This window comes from Nicotiana sylvestris, chromosome 10 (assembly GCF_000393655.2).
Source record: "Nicotiana sylvestris chromosome 10, ASM39365v2, whole genome shotgun sequence".
NCBI classification, from domain to species: Eukaryota; Viridiplantae; Streptophyta; class Magnoliopsida; order Solanales; family Solanaceae; genus Nicotiana; species Nicotiana sylvestris.
The window spans coordinates 120,080,865-120,093,530 of NC_091066.1; the positions used below are offsets into that span (position 1 = coordinate 120,080,865).

The following is a 12,666-nucleotide window of genomic DNA, read 5'->3' on the forward strand; positions in this document are numbered from 1 at the left end:
AAACACATTGGGGTAGGGGGTTTGGGATGAATACTGAATTAAACACAACCAATAGATAGACAAGAAAGGCAGAAGAGTGTAAAGTAAACACATTGTTGTGATACTAAAATTTTATCAAAACATACCAGTTTCAAAGAGGCAAAGTACAATAAAACAAGTAGCAGGATGTCACGACCCAAAATCCCAACCCGGTCGTGATGGCGCCTCTCGTGAGGACAAGGCCAGCCAACAACAAAACAATACATCTCTTTATAATTAATTAGCAGGAATAAGTCTAATTCACAGATAATATAATCACAAGTGCGAAGTAAACATGATAGAGTAATGGAAACCATCCCGACTCAGCCCGAAATCGGGGTGTCACAAGCCACGAGCATCTAAAGATCTAAATACTAATACAAGACCAGCAATATACAGAATGGAATTTAGAATCAATGAAGAAATACGGTGCCGTGAATGCTGACGGTCACCTTGCTCAGCTACAATAGTATACCTTCAGTCCGCTAATAACCCGCTACCGGGTGAACAATACCTGCAACTGCACGCGAGGTGCAGGGAGTAAAGTGAGTACTTCCAACTCAATGGTAATAAGAGTAAATAATAACTGAGCGATAAGAAATCACGTAATAACACTTCATCATGCTATCTAAGACGGTACAACCCTGTTTGAAAACAGTAGTTCCATGAAAATCCTTTATAAAATATCTGACTCAGTTTTAAACCTCTTTTGAAAACAATCTTTTTAACAGTTGCAAAATAATTCCAGCCATCGGTGTCACTATGCACAGAAACTCGCCCCTCGGGCAATATCTTCGTTCCTGGTCAGCCACTCGGGCCCCAACACTCAAGGATCAGATAGCACCAGCAAAATCAGATAAATATCTCCAGAAATATCACAACGACAAATAATGAACAAATGCATGAATGCAATGCAATGCATATGATGGTATATTCCAGTACCCACTGCGGCGTGCAGCCCAAGCCATCCATATTTATTTATCGTCGACGGCGCTCAATGGGGGTGTGTACAGACTCCGGAGGGGCTCATACAGCCCAAGCGCAATATACTGGTCAGTCAATGTTACCTGACCGGTCAGCCAATGTTACCTGACCAATTTATATCCTACAGTGCCATTGTTACCACTGTTCCAAGTATATATTTCAGTGTCATGTACAGACTCCGGAGGGGCTCCTACAGCCCAAGCGCAATGTACTGGTCAGTCAATGTTACCTGACGAGTCAGCCAATATTACCTGACCAATTTATATCCTACAGTCCCATTGTTACCACTGTTCCAAGTATATATTTCAGTGTCATTGTTACCACTATTTCAAGTATAACATACAGTGTCATTGTTACCACTGTTTTAGGTATATATATTACAGTGTCATTGTTACCACTGTTTCAAGTATATATATTACAGTGTCATCGTTACCACTGTTTCAAGTATATATATTACAGTGTCATTGTTACCACTGTTTCAAGTCACTTTATTATCAGTCCATAAAATAATATAGTAAGCCCCTTGGGCATTTACAAAATCGAAATTTCCAGCCCGAAATGCATTTAAAATGTCATTTAAGTTTTCAAAACTTAGAAATACGGCTGGGTTTGCAAAAACAGCATTTAAAACCTTGGACTGAAGTTAGATGATATGCAAATCATGCTAAGCAGTAATATCAATCCTCGAAGGATTTTAAAAGTCGGCACAAGGCCACAAACATGACAATCAACCCAAATTATGATGATAACAAGAAATTGCAGTCAAATACGCAGTAAAATCAACAACCGGGACGGACCAAGTCACAATCCTCAATGGTGTTCTACCCCACGCTCATATCTGGCGTGCAAGTCACCTCAATACAACACTATGATGTGCAAATCCGGAGTTTCAAACCCTCAGGATATCATTTACAAGTATTACTCACCTCTAACCGGCCGTAGACTAGTCCGCAATGCCCTTTCCTCTTGAATCGACCTCTTCGCGCGTCGAATCTAGTCAAAACCACAACAAATACGTTACAATAGGCTAAGGCAATATAACCCAATCGAAAAGACTCGAAAAATGTCGAAAATCCCGAAATTAGCAAAACCCGAGCCCCGGGCCCACGTCTCAAAATTCAGAAATTTTTACATCAATACGATCCTTATCTCGCCACGAGTCTATACATACCAAATTCACAAAAATCGGAGTTCATTTGACCCCTCAAATCACCATTTAATTCTCTTAAGTTTCAAGCCCTAAACCACCATTTTTGTCCATAATTTACTTGAGTTTTCAGCTCTAATCCATGTATTTAACTTGGAAATAAGTAGAAACAACTCACCTTTGATGCTTGATGAAATACCCCTTGAAATTCTCTCCAAAATAATCCAAGCCAAATGAAAGAAATGAAAGAAATAAGCCAAATCTGTGTTTAAAAGAATCTGCCCGTGCTTCGTCGAGTTGTACCTTGCACTTATGCTATACAAGTTGTACATCATATTAAAATTTTTCCTTGTCGGACACCTTCTGTTTAAACACCCACAACGTCTTGTATAAGTATCCAAATGACAAACGGATTGAAGATTTAGAAACTAGACTCGAAGATATTTAATTTGATAGGTTATACACCATATAACTCTTTATATATCCTGAGATATGAGCTTCTAAAGTAGGCTCCCCGAATCAGAAAATTGCAGCAGAAATTTCTGCAGCTTTTTCTTTTCTTTTTGGTCCGAATTTCATTCCGTTAACCTTCCGAAATCCACCCGAGGCCCTCGGGACCTTAACCAATTATATCAACATGTCCCACAATATCATTCAAACTTGTCCCAACCTTTGAAACACCCAAAATAACATCAAAACATCAAATCATCATCGAATTCAAGCCTAAGTTTCCAAAAACTTCCGAAAATACACTTTCGATCAAAAACCCGACCAAACGATGTCCGAATGACCTGAAATTTTGCACACACATCACAAATGACATAACAAAGCTACAGCAATTCTCGGAATTCCATTCCGACTCCCGGATCAAAATCTCACCTATCAACCGGAATTCGCCAAAATACTAACTTCGCCAATTCAAGCTAAATTCTACACCGGTCATCACAAAAATATTCCGGACACACTCCTAAGTCCCAAATCACCTAACGAAGCTATCCGAACCATAAAATTCACATTTCGAGCCCTCTAACACATAAGTCAATATCCGGTTGACTTTTCCAACTTAAGCTTCCTTAAAAGAGACTAAGTGTCTCAAACCTTACCAAAACTAGTCCAAATGACTTCAAATTTTGCACACAAGTCATATTTGACATTACGGACTTGCACCAACTTTCGGAATCGCATTCCCACCCCGATATCAAAATTTCCGCTTCCGGTCGAATTTTCTCTAAAACCTTCAAATTTCTATATTTAGCCAAATGACTTCAAAATGACCTCCGGACATCCGAATTCACTTCCGATCGTGCTCCCAACTCCAGAATCACCATACGGAGCTATTCCCAGACTCAGAATCCCAAACACACATCTATAACTCTGAAATGCCTTCCAACCCAAATTTATGAAATTCTTCTAAAATACTAACTTCCACAATATACGCCGAAATGCTCATGGGTTATCCAAAACCAAATCCGGACACATGCCCAAGTCAGAAATCTCATACGACATGCTGGAACTTTCAGATCTCAATTCCGAGGTCGTTTACTCAAAATTCTAATCCTAGTTCATTTCTTCAATTTTAAGCTTTCAAAATGAGAATTTCCATTTAGATTTGACTCCAAACTTCTTGAATTTTAATTCTGACCGTACACACAAGTCAATATACCTGAGATGAAGCCGCTCATGGCCTCAAACTGCTGAATGACGCGTCGGAGCTCAAAACGACCGGTCGGGTCGTTACAATCTCCCCCACTTAAACATACGTTCGTCCTCGAACGTGCTGAGAACTACACTAAAGTAGTCCAAAATCACCTGTTTAACACATCATGCACCTTCCCATGCTACCACTACTCCGTTGAGCACATTAGTTTGATCAAATCTGCAGATATCCTCTTTTATCCATACAATAAGCTCAAAACCCAATTCCAACACCTGAAATTATCTGCCAGACCTGTTCCCTGTATATAAACACTGTATCAACTACCACACGAGGTACCAGAACATGACTGCATACCTTTGTTGAATTAGCACCATGCATCACATAATTCACCATCTAACCACAATGACACTCCATGAACCTTAATAGCCAAAATTCCACGACTCTGATGCTCCCAATGCATATGATGATATACCTATACATTCTGGTATAATGCTGACGATACAACCACAACGGAGGAGATGTGCAGAAATTTCTAACCATTTGTAGAATTAACCAAACATTAATTCTCTCCTTTTTGACTAAGATCATCACATCCTTACTACCCAAATACTGGTAACTACCTTGTAATATACCTCACATAATCCCACTGCAATGGTCCCCGATACCAATAGTCTCGCATCACCTAGTAAGAGCTTCTCAGACAACCAATCACCACAGACAATGACCAACGGTCTCACATGAACCCCATAATACTATTTAAATCCATTCACCCACTTCAGGTCGATTCTGCTCGCACTGAACTAGGCTGATAGCCTTTCCTGGAATCGTAATAAGTCATTTCTTCTCATAACATGAAAGAACTACCACCATATCCGGGACAACACCCCACAATCCACAACCAAATGAACCGAACGACTTCATATAGATCTTAGATATTCTTCCAACATTTCAACTTTCTTAAGTCCCCAAAATTTGACTAACTCCCAGATTTTTCAAATATTTCGGCAGAGTCTCCCTTGTAATTGGGCCTATCCACCTGTCAGAGTAACACCAAAACAACTCCTAACAGTGTGTCCACAACCCAACAAGTACCACAAGTATATCAATAACACTAATCTCCGCATTACAAGCTCGACATTATCACAATGATATTTTGACATGAAACGCATCATTTGTATGATCATAACCACATTTCTGGTCTTAATAGTTGTTCATAAATAATTCCATCATTATCAATAAATCTCATATTAACCACCACCTCATTTCAAATTTTCACAATACTGACAACAGAATGTGAGGCATGAAGACCTCATTATTACATACTCAGATTAATGAGTCACATTTAACGTCACCTGGGAACTCATCTCATAAGCTAAAACTCAATAATTACAATACAATTTGGCAAATTATGCACAGAGATATTCGTACAAGAATTTTCAAATAAGCCTCATAGGCATGACTCCCTATAAGTACTATAGTACAAATTTTTAATTTTCACAAGGGAGAATTTTAAACACATATTCTTTTTTTTTCACCACAAGGACCTCGTCCTTATATAACATCCTACGCAGCTTGTAGCCCGGTTTAAATATTTCATATCATATAAAAAATGTGAGGATCTCATCCTCAACTCTGAATCACAAGTATTTTGCACATTGTGCCAATTAAAATTTTTCATTTCCTTTCTTCCTTCTTTCAAATAATTTCGGTTAAACAAAATCACAACATACAATGATCCCTCTTACCGGTAGGGCATATAATTTTCAACTGAAATCAATTATTTAGAAATTACATCAAACTCATCGAATTGATTAACAAAGGTCACTTTTAGCCTCACAACTATTTTTAGTGACCAACACATAATGATAGACATAGCTATCTCCATATAATCTCCCCAACATAAGTATTCACATATGTAGATTTAATAATTACGAAGCTCACTCATAAGTGGAGTACAATAGGAGAACTTTCCTCGATACTCAAAACCGAATCAAGTTAAGGAAATTTTGACTTTATAATAATTCGAGACCGTACTTATAACGATGTCGTCTAGTGTAGCAACCTCAGCCATACCATAGAAAATATATCACTGGATTGTGTCTCCACCTCTAGGAGTCTCACCTCCACCTCTAACATCCTGATCTTTACCTGATTCATTAGGTGATCTCTTGATACGTCTGCATCTTCTGTCAGAGCCATAACTGGCCTAGTAAATACATTATCTTTCCACTACCTCTACTTGGCTCGAAGCCATAGATCAAGATACCCTCAATATCTCATAACACTTTTACTCTATTGATGCCACAATACCATAGTGAGATTAAACTCAAATCATTTATAAGCTTGTGAAAACTCAGATCATCTAGTACTGTAAATCTTCTGCAAATCTCGCATTCATCCCCGCAACAGTTAAGCCTACTCTCTTAAGCGATCCCAAATTTTAAATTTTAACACGTACCTTTCATTTGCACATAAGATCTTCTATCATTCACATGAGGATCACACCACCTCAACACACTTCGCGGGAGATAACCCACCTACTTCGCCTCAATATAATATTTCCGTATACCTTTCACCGCCATAAGCATTACGCAGTCATTTGATTTTCCTGAGTCTTTACTCATACCGCCACATGATATTTACTTCACTCCCAACAAGGAGTCCTGAAAAGATTCTTCACACGCCCTTAACTCGGGCTATAACTTGAATCAAGATAGACTTTAAGCATCTACTAATTCTTCCATCATCCAATATACCCCTTCTCATCACTTCCAATTCATATGGATATGCCTCGTAGTACTAATATACTCCTCACATAGCCACAGCCGTCGTTTCCACTAACGGGGACACTACCGAACATATAAGTTCAAAAACACATGTTCACACAATCAGCACCTCGGCGCTCCTGCCATAAGCAAAGATCCGGCCTCAAGTCCTTCAGACTAGCCCAACATCAATTCATAGAGATCATGTCTCGCCCCTCAATCAGGGAATCACAAGCCATCAAGGCACATCTGATACTGAGCGCCCGTTGGTGTATACGACCACGCGGAAGGAATTTCAAAAGTTTCTTTTCAAGCTGAATCAAGGATGCACGATAAGAATTCAAGAATGTGAAGTTTTCCTAAAGGTTCTGCAGCCTCTCGAGGATAAATACAGACGTCTCTGTACCGATCCGCAAGACTCTACTAAACCTGCTCATGACTCGTGAGACCTAGTAACCTAGGCTCTGATACCAACTTGTCACGACCCAAAATCCCAAACCCGGTCGTGATGGCGCCTCTCGTGGGGACAAGGCCAGCCAACAACAAAACAATACATCTCTTTATAATTACTTAGCAGGAATAAGTCTAATTCGCAGATAATATAATCACAAGTGCGAAGTAAACATGATAGAATAATGGAAACCATCCCGACTCAGCCCGAAATCGGGGTGTCACAAGCCACGAGCATCTAAAGATCTAAATACTAATACAAGACCAGCAATATACAGAATGGAATTTAGAATCAATGAAGAAATACGGTGCCGTGAACGCTGACGGTCACCTTGCTCAGCTACAATAGTATACCTTAAGTCCGCTAATAACACGCTACCGGGTGAACAATACCTGCAACTGCACGCGAGATGCAGGGAGTAAAGTGAGTACTTCCAACTCAGTGGTAATAAGAGTAAATAATAACTGAGCGATAAGAAATCACGTAATAACACTTCATCAACTTGTCACGACCCAAAATCCCAACCCGGTCGTGATGGCGCCTCTCGTGGGGACAAGGCCAGCCAACAACAAAACAATACATCTCTTTATAATTACTTAGTAGGAATAAGTCTAATTCGCAGATAATATAATCACAAGTGCGAAGTAAACATGATAGAATAATGGAAACCATCCCGACTCAGCCCGAAATCGGGGTGTCACAAGCCACGAGCATCTAAAGATCTAAATACTAATACAAGACCAGCAATATACAGAATGGAATTTAGAATCAATGAAGAAATACGGTGCCGTGAACGCTGACGGTCACCTTGCTCAGCTACAATAGTATACCTTCAGTCCGCTAATAACCCGCTACCGGGTGAACAATACCTGCAACTGCACGCGAGATGCAGGGAGTAAAGTGAGTACTTCCAACTCAGTGGTAATAAGAGTAAATAATAACTGAGCGATAAGAAATCACGTAATAACACTTCATCAACTTGTCACGACCCAAAATCCCAACCCGGTCGTGATGGCGCCTCTCGTGGGGACAAGGCCAGCCAACAACAAAACAATACATCTCTTTATAATTACTTAGCAGGAATAAGTCTAATTCGCAGATAATATAATCACAAGTGCGAAGTAAACATGATAGAATAATGGAAACCATCCCGACTCAGCCCGAAATCGGGGTGTCACAAGCCACGAGCATCTAAAGATCTAAATACTAATACAAGACCAGCAATATACAGAATGGAATTTAGAATCAATGAAGAAATACGGTACCGTGAACGCTGACGGTCACCTTGCTCAGCTACAATAGTATACCTTCAGTCCGCTAATAACCCGCTACCGGGTGAACAATACCTGCAACTGCACGCGAGATGCAGGGAGTAAAGTGAGTACTTCCAACTCAGTGGTAATAAGAGTAAATAATAACTGAGCGATAAAAAATCACGTAATAACACTTCATCAACTTGTCACGACCCAAAATCCCAACCCGGTCGTGATGGCGCCTCTCGTGGGGACAAGGCCAGCCAACAACAAAACAATACATCTCTTTATAATTACTTAGCAGGAATAAGTCTAATTCGCAGATAATATAATCACAAGTGCGAAGTAAACATGATAGAATAATGGAAACCATCCCGACTCAGCCCGAAATCGGGGTGTCACAAGCCACGAGCATCTAAAGATCTAAATACTAATACAAGACCAGCAATATACAGAATGGAATTTAGAATCAATGAAGAAATACGGTGCCGTGAACGCTGACGGTCACCTTGCTCAGCTACAATAGTATACCTTCAGTCCGCTAATAACACGCTACCGGGTGAACAATACCTGCAACTGCACGCGAGATGCAGGGAGTAAAGTGAGTACTTCCAACTCAGTGGTAATAAGAGTAAATAATAACTGAACGATAAGAAATCACGTAATAACACTTCATCAACTTGTCACGACCCAAAATCCCAACCCGGTCGTGATGGCGCCTCTCGTGGGGACAAGGCCAGCCAACAACAAAACAATACATCTCTTTATAATTACTTAGCAGGAATAAGTCTAATTCGCAGATAATATAATCACAAGTGCGAAGTAAACATGATAGAATAATGGAAACCATCCCGACTCAGCCCGAAATCGGGGTGTCACAAGCCACGAGCATCTAAAGATCTAAATACTAATACAAGACCAGCAATATACAGAATGGAATTTAGAATCAATGAAGAAATACGGTGCCGTGAACGCTGACGGTCACCTTGCTCAGCTACAATAGTATACCTTCAGTCCGCTAATAACCCGCTACCGGGTGAACAATACCTGCAACTGCACGCGAGGTGCAGGGAGTAAAGTGAGTACTTCCAACTCAGTGGTAATAAGAGTAAATAATAACTGAGCGATAAGAAATCACGTAATAACACTTCATCATGCTATCTAAGACGGTACAACCCTTTTTGAAAACAGTAGTTCCATGAAAATCCTTTATAAAATATCTGACTCAGTTTTAAACCTCTTTTGAAAATAATCTTTTTAACAGTTGCAAAATAATTCCAGCCATCGGTGTCACTATGCACAGAAACCCGCCCCTCGGGCAATATCTTCGTTCCTGGTCAGCCACTCGGGCCCCAACACTCAAGGATCAGATAGCACCAGCAAAAGCAGATAAATATCTCCAGAAATATCACAACAACAAATAATGAACAAATGCATGAATGCAATGCAATGCATATGATGGTATATTCTAGTACCCACTGCGGCGTGCAGCCCGAGCCATCCATATTTATTTATCGTCGACGGCGCTCACTGGGGGTGTGTACAGACTCCGGAGGGGCTCATACAGCCCAAGCGCAATATACTGGTCAGTCAATGTTACCTGACCGGTCAGCCAATGTTACCTGACCAATTTATATCCTACAGTGCCATTGTTACCACTGTTCCAAGTATATATTTCAGTGTCATGTACAGACTCCGGAGGGGCTCCTACAGCCCAAGCGCAATGTACTGGTCAGTCAATGTTACCTGACTAGTCAGCCAATGTTACCTGACCAATTTATATCCTACAGTGCCATTGTTACCACTGTTCCAAGTATATATTTCAGTGTCATTGTTACCACTGTTTCAAGTATAACATACAGTGTCATTGTTACCACTGTTTCAGGTATATATATTACAGTGTCATTGTTACCACTGTTTCAAGTATATATATTACAGTGTCATTGTTACCACTGTTTCAAGTCACTTTATTATCAGTCCAGAAAATAATATAGTAAGCCCCTTTATTATCAGTCCAAAAAATAATATAGTAAGCCCCTTGGGCATTTACAAAATCGAAATTTCCAGCCCGAAATGCATTTAAAATGTCATTTAAGTTTTCAAAACTTAGAAATACGGCTGGGTTTGCAAAAACAGCATTTAAAACCTTGGACTGAAGTTAGATGATATGCAAATCATGCTAAGCAGTAATATCAATCCTCGAAGGATTTTAAAAGTCGGCACAAGGCCACAAACATGGCAATCAACCCAAATTATGATGATAACAAGAAATTGCAGTCAAATACGCAGTAAAATCAACAACCGGGACAGACCAAGTCACAATCCTCAATGGTGCTCTACCACACGCTCATATCTGGCGTGCAAGTCACCTCAATACAACACTATGATGTGCAAATCCGGAGTTTCAAACCCTCAGGATATCATTTACAAGTATTACTCACCTCTAACCGGCCGTAAACTAGTCCGCAATGCCCTTTCCTCTTGAATCGACCTCTTTGCACGTCGAATCTAGTCAAAACCACAACAAATACGTTACAATAGGCTAAGGCAATATAACCCAATCGAAAAGACTCGAAAAATGTCGAAAATCCCGAAATTAGCAAAACCCGAGCCCCGGGCCCACGTCTCAAAATTCAGAAATTTTTACATCAATACGACCCTTATCTCGCCACGAGTCTATACATACCAAATTCACAAAAATTCGGAGTTCATTTGACCCCTCAAATCACCATTTAATTCTCTTAAGTTTCAAGCCCTAAACCACCATTTTTGTCCATAATTTACTTGAGTTTTCAGCTCTAATCCATGTATTTAACTTGGAAATAAGTAGAAACAACTCACCTTTGATGCTTGATGAAATCCCCCTTGAAATTCTCTCCAAAATAATCCAAGCCAAATGAAAGAAATGAAAGAAATAAGCCAAATCCGTGTTTAAAAGAATCTGCCCGTGCTTCGTCGAGTTGTACCTTGCACTTGTGCTATACAAGTTGTACATCATATTAAAACTTTTCCTTGTCGGACACCTTCTGTTTAAACACCCATAACGTCTTGTATAAGTATCAAAATGACAAATGGATTGAAGATTTAGAAACTAGACTCGAAGATCTTTAATTTGATAGGTTGTAACCATATAACTCTTTATATATCCCGAGATATGAGCTTCTAAAGTAGGCTCCCCGAATCAGAAAATTGCAGCAGAAATTTCTGCAGCTTTTTCTTTTCTTTTTGGTCCGAATTTCATTCCGTTAACCTTCCGAAATCCACCCGAGGCCCTCGGGACCTTAACCAGTTATATCAAAATGTCCCACAATATCATTCAAACTTGTCCCAACCTTTGAAACACCCAAAATAACATCAAAACATCAAATCATCATCGAATTCAAGCCTAAGTTTCCAAAAACTTCCGAAAATACACTTTCGATCAAAAACCCGACCAAACGATGTTCGAATGACCTGAAATTTTGCACACACATCACAAATGACATAACAAAGTTACAGCAATTATCGGAATTCCATTCCAACTCCCGGATCAAAATCTCACCTATCAACCGGAATTTGCCAAAATACTAACTTCGCCAATTCAAGCTAAATTCTACACCGGTCATCACAAAAATATTCCGGACACACTCCTAAGTCCCAAATAACCTAACGAAGCTATCCGAACCATAAAATTCACATTTCGAGCCCTCTAACACATAAATCAATATCCGGTTGACTTTTCCAACTTAAGCTTCCTTAAAAGAGACTAAGTGTCTCAAACCTTACCAAAACTAGTCCAAATGACTTCAAATTTTGCACACAAGTCATATTCGACATTACGGACTTGCACCAACTTTCGGAATCGCATTCCGACCCCGATATCAAAATTTCCACTTCCGGTCGAATTTTCTCTAAAACATTCAAATTTCTATATTTAGCCAAATGACTTCAAAATGACCTTCGGACATCCGAATTCACTTCCGATCGTGCTCCCAACTCCAGAATCACCATACGGAGCTATTCCCAGACTCAGAATCCCAAACACACATCTATAACTCTGAAATGCCTTCCAACCCAAATTTATGAAATTCTTCTAAAATACTAACTTCCACAATATACGCCGAAATGCTCACGGGTTATCCAAAACCAAATCCGGACACACGCCCAAGTCCGAAATCATCATACGACATGCTGGAACTTTCAGATCTCAATTCCGAGGTCGTTTACTCAAAATTCTAATCCTAGTTCATTTCTTCAATTTTAAGTTTTCAAAATGAGAATTTCCATTTAGATTTGACTCCAAACTTCTTCAAATTTTAGTTCTGACCGTACAAACAAGTCAATATACCTGAGATGAAGCCGCTCATGGCCTCAAACTGTTGAATGACGCGTCGGAGCTCAAAACGACCGGT

General features: G+C 39.8%; 1 long non-coding RNA gene across 2 annotated transcripts; it reads right to left on the reverse strand.

The window, feature by feature from the left end:
* Positions 1 to 452: 452 nt before the first annotated feature.
* Positions 453 to 11,164, reverse strand: LOC138880296 (uncharacterized). Of its 2 annotated transcripts, none has more exons than XR_011402810.1 (3): positions 11,117 to 11,164; positions 1,929 to 1,995; positions 453 to 538 (listed from the first exon to the last, which is right to left on the reverse strand). It is a non-coding gene; the product is annotated as an uncharacterized lncRNA (long non-coding RNA). The 2 variants fall into 2 exon arrangements; XR_011402811.1 differs by lacking the exon at positions 11,117 to 11,164 and adding an exon at positions 2,328 to 2,377.
* Between the last annotated feature and the right edge of the window lie 1,502 nt (positions 11,165 to 12,666).